Source organism: Columba livia, chromosome 1 (genome assembly GCF_036013475.1).
Source record: "Columba livia isolate bColLiv1 breed racing homer chromosome 1, bColLiv1.pat.W.v2, whole genome shotgun sequence".
Classification (NCBI taxonomy): Eukaryota; Metazoa; Chordata; class Aves; order Columbiformes; family Columbidae; genus Columba; species Columba livia.
The window spans coordinates 117,717,859-117,723,220 of NC_088602.1; positions in this window are offsets into that span (position 1 = coordinate 117,717,859).

The following is a 5,362-nucleotide window of genomic DNA, read 5'->3' on the forward strand; positions in this document are numbered from 1 at the left end:
AAGTCCACTTGGATTAAAATGGAGTTAGAGTTAGTATTTCGTAATGCTGCAACAGCTTCCAAGTACTGTCTCATAGATCAATGCCTTTGAAGATCAGTTGTTCATACGAATCTCCTGCTAGCTATTCAACATCTGATTGAAGTGGTCATGAGAGATGACGGAAGCAGTGAATATTTCTAGAAACAGCAGCAGAAGCTCACAAGGCTTCTCTAAAACTCAGAAATAAACCCCAAAACTTTCTGAGGCACTGCATTGTGTAAAAAGACATTGTCCATAAAGAAGAGACACGTGTGAAGACATAATGTCTTTTAATGTGATGGACTTACTCCTTTGCAGTTAGCAAAAAGAGAAGACTTCAGACCAGGTAAAGAAAACAAAGTTTTCGTCTGTATTGTGATTGTTTAAATAAGTATAACTCAGAGAAATTCAAGTTCAGAACTGACCAACCATTGCTAATTATTTTTCCCAGTCCTTTTAAAGAAATCTTTCTTTCCATTTCCATGAGCTGGTGTTCATTTTGAGGTACACAACCAGGACAGATTATTTTAACTCTTAGTTGAGACGGTATTTATTTGATTACATGAGAAGAAATACACGGCCTTGATTTTGCAAGAAGTTTCTGTTGTTTTTTGTTGTTGTTGTTGTTTTGGTTTGGTGTTTTTTGTGTGTGTGTGTGGACAATCATTGAGTTTGTTTGCCATATGAACAAGCAACCTCAGGAAAAAACAGTAATTTTTACCAGGTAGTTTTACCTTTTCTGTTGCATTGTATTTTTTACAAAATGTAAGGATGGTCTTACCTTTGAACATCCATGTTCCTCCCCCTGTACCTGTCAGCCTGATACCTATGCAAATCATCAGGGAGAAGAGGAATGGTAGATATCAGGTAGTGAATCAAGTTTCAGTAATGACAACTCCTGTAATGTTTCCTTTTCTGTTTTGAGTGCAGATGGGAAAAGCAGCAATCAGCATATTTGTTTTTATCTTAGATGGTTGGACACCCACTCTGTGGTTAGACAAGATAGTTCATCTTGTCAGCCATGGTCCAGACATGTTGTCATGGAGGCACCCCGTAGGTTAATTTAAGGGACAACAAGGTCCAAAAACAACCTTTATTAAACCGATGAGAAACGGGGTTTTAGCACTCCAAAAGTGACTTAAATACAGGTTCGGATATCAGTTGAGGAAAATTATTGAGAGGGGCAGCCACTAATACAACAGGCGGTCCACAGTGTGCATGCACGTGGCTTCACTCAAAACAATGCCGGAGCCATCCCTGAGTCCGGGAGGAATACACACTTGCCTGAACACGGTGCAGGATTATTTTTAAAGAGATACATGTACTTGTAGTGAGTACGGGAAGCGTACACTCGTGATTGTGCGAGGGTAAATTTATAATACACCCACAATCCTGCAAGAGTTAATTTACTTACACGTGCAAGTGTGCACGGAATCCTACACGTGCTTATGTGGAAGCACGGGAGGAAAATACACTTGCGATTGTGCAAGGGGCTCTCGGCGGCCACTCGCGATTGTGCAAGGAAATAATTTAAAGTACACGTGCTCATATTGGGCACGGAAAGTTACGTGTGCAAGTGTGCACGGGAGGAAAATACACTCGCGATTGTGCGAGGGGCTCTCGGCGGCCACTTGCGATTGTGCGAGGAAATAAAGTACTTGTGCACGGAAAGAAAATACACCTGCGATTCTGCGAGGATTAATTTTACACGCGCTCATATGGAGCGCGGAAAGTTATACGTGCATATGTGCACAAAAAGTATAAATATACTCACAATCCTGCGAGAAGTTTTACTCACAGCCATGGCAGCAAGGCAAGCGCAGTCCCCATCCCGGGGAGGGCGGCTCTCAGCGGCAGCATCTTGCTCGTGCTCCGAGAGACCCGCGACAATGGGCGGAGTCTCGACGAGAGTCCCGTTTTTATACTGGCTGATCAGATCTGACTGTAGGCATTCTGGGAGCTTCTCTGCACCCCCACACTGTCTGTGGGTGCCCCTGAAGCCTCCAAACATCCCCCACACTGGGCGCGGCTCAGTGTGCCTTGGCACTCCCTTTCTCCTAATGGCCCTGGCCAGGGTGCTCTGGGGCCAAACAAAAGAAGCTGTTAGCCTCAAGTAGCAGAGAAAGAGGGAGATGTGCCCACTCCTTCCATACTGAAGGAGGGAGGGGGAGAGAGGGGGGGGTTGCATTCTGCCACACATGTTTTCTCAAGAGGGGGGAAGAATTACTACTTCAGTTAATAATCATTACAGGAGGCATTTAGAAAATAAGTGTCATGAACTTACAAATACCTTTCTTGATTCAGGATATAAAACTGATATAATGAAAGAATCAGAACATATGTGAGCTAAGTGGGGTAAAGAAGTACCACACATTGACCGAACACATCTGGAATCCAGACCTCATATAGTGAAATCAGGTCACAATGAATATTATATCATTCCTTAAAATATATTTTATATACATATATTTTATATAGTTTTGTCTTGCAGTGTTTGAAGCCCACAGCCAGTGCCAGGACTTAAAATAAGACAGAGGACTCATAAATTAAAATAATTTTAATATTTTACCTGAAAATAAAATAATTCTTCTAAATTAAAGTTGCTTTGCTAACAAGAAACCTTGGTTTCAGTCAGTGTTGTGGGGGAGAAATTTAGGGTTCTGCTTGCTGCAGATCAATGTTTAGATTTCTTAGAGAGAAGCGCGACTTAAAATAGTTCGGTGGCAGGTTCCCTCTATTATTTACTGCATGGGGGAAATATGTCAAACCAAGTGCTGCTTACCTTCTCTCCAGGTGCCTGTATCTGTTCATGAAGCAAATTTTCAGGTGTCTTTCCTTCCTGATAACCATTCACTCTGGGGGCTGTGCCTTGGAGCTCTGGAGGTAAACTCTCAGGCAAGGTCTGTGTCTGTCGTGGTGCAAACTGTCAGGATTCTTCTCTCCCTGATAACCATTCGTTCTGGAGCTTATTTTTAAAGCTCCAGTGGCAAACTTTCAGATGAGGCCCTTAACCACACGCAAAACAGACTTTCAGGAAAAAAATTATCAGAAAAAAAATTGAATGGAGTAAAATAGCTAAAGGGCTGGCTCCAGCTGGGTACCTGCGCAGAGGTCCACCTAAGCATAGAAGACTTAGCCTTGGATCATGGTTTTTCTCATCAGTTTAACTTTTCCCAGCAAAATGCAAGCTAGACTTTATCTTGCAGGTGTTTAGTGTAGTCTGCAGTTGCTTTTGGTAAATATGAGCTTAAAATTTTAGCAAATCTAGTCCACTAAGTAACATGAATCTAAGAGTATATTAAAAATCATACGACCTTATGTCTCTAAATAATCCATCACAGTGTGCATCTACATAAGCTAAATGAGTAATATTGAACTTGAATTGGACTCATCCACTGACCTGTGAGTAGTAAAACCATTGCCATACAGCTCACTTATTTAGCAGGGAGATCTCAGAGTGGGCTCATCCAGGCTGTTGTATTTATAGAATGAAATTGTTGACTTGTAGTAGAATTGCATACAGTAGGAAAAGTCTGCACGAGACTCCCTGCACCCACAAGCCACCGGCGTTCAGTGCCGTTCTGCTTCCCTGTGGGTCTCCTGGCAGGAGTTCTTGGCCTGGCTGCAACGCAGGCCCTTCACTCCTCTGGAGCCTGGAACAAACTGCTGCTGGTTTGGCTTAAGCGGGGGGGTCAAGTGCATCCACCACAATCAATATACACAGTTTGCTCACATGCACGTGGCAACCTCCAGACACACAACACACAAACCGGAATATTATAATATCAGTTATATGGAAAATTAATCCTAAAGTATAAATTTGATAAAAAAATCAATATCTGGACCTGTCTGAGAAACACTTGACCAATTTGTTTACAAAATAGTATAATATTTTCCTTAAAATAAGAATATTATTCTAATCTTGTCCTACACCTATTCTCCAATAGTGGATTAATGCGCAATATATACATGAAGAAGTATAATTATCTGAAAGCAAAACTGTACCATCCTCAGTACTGCAATAAACACTTAAGTATACACAAAATCTTAGCTCAGCTGGCTTGCCCCTGTGAATGAAGCACTTCTCTTCACCTTTCCTGTGAACAAAGCTCCCGTCAATAAGATTTCAACTTCTGCCATTCAAGAGGCATAACCTGATGAGATCCTGGGCAGTGCATTGCAGATAGATTGATTTCTGTTCCTCTCCACATATGCATGTGGAGAGGGCACTGGAGTGAAAATCCCTTTGCCTGGATTATAAAGCACTGTCATATATCATGACTATGTATTTTTATGCTTTCAACTCCAAATTCCCACTTCTGCCAACTACATGTAGCACACAGGGACCTAGGGCTAGCAGTGTTATCCAATGTTTGTGTTTTTTCCTGAATATCAGTGACCATGCAGATGTCAGGTGTACCTTACTGTAGCTTCTGAGGGCTCAACAGCCCCTTCCCTTTGCTTTTAAAGGAGGATAATTACAAGAGGATAAAAGGAATCAGCAAAGCGACCCTTATACTTGGGACTCTCCCTGAGTTGTCCAGCTCTGGTTGTCCATTGCTGCCACCTACAGTCCAACAATCTGCTTTTAATGGGAAATATTCCTCAGGCTTTCCCACTGGCTTAACTCAAGTCAGGTCTGCTGCTTTAAGTGCACTGATATAATGAAACCGGTGCACCTCCTCTCTATCTTGAAGACCTGGCCTTCATTAGGGGCAAGATTAATCTCCCCTAATTTTATCCTTCCCGCAGCTGGGTGTCTAACCAAACATAACTGGCCAGAGCCCTGGGATACGGAGAGAAGGCTTCTGGTGAACACTTTATTCCAACCTAAAACAGGTATTGAGGCAGGATAGGATGACTCTCCCTTCTGGAGGTGCTTGTCTCTTTCTCATTTGACCCTAAACGAGCAGACTCAGATTAGATACCTACATGGGTAAAACACTCTCTTCTTGACCTACTTATTCTGGCTCTTCTGATCCAGGTGAAAGGAGATAGGTTGACCAAAGAACAGCTTGACAGATATTGCCTTTGCCTCTGGGAGAAACAGCCTTGGTCAAGACCAAGGGTAGAGAATCTCATGCTGCAGTATTTAAGCTAAAGTCTGAGAACACAATTTTATTGTTCTCACTATCAAACAGAGAGGTTCGAGGATGCAAGTGTCCAACTTATGCTTAATCATATATAAGATTGAAATGTATCAAACGATACATCAGAATGAAATGTATCAACTGATAAAGAAAGTGTGGAGGGTGTGTGTATGCATGAGGAAGGAACTTGGTCAAGGAAATGCTGTCTGCATGGATAAAGGCACCAGCATTCATCAGGGCCAAGTGTCTAGTGC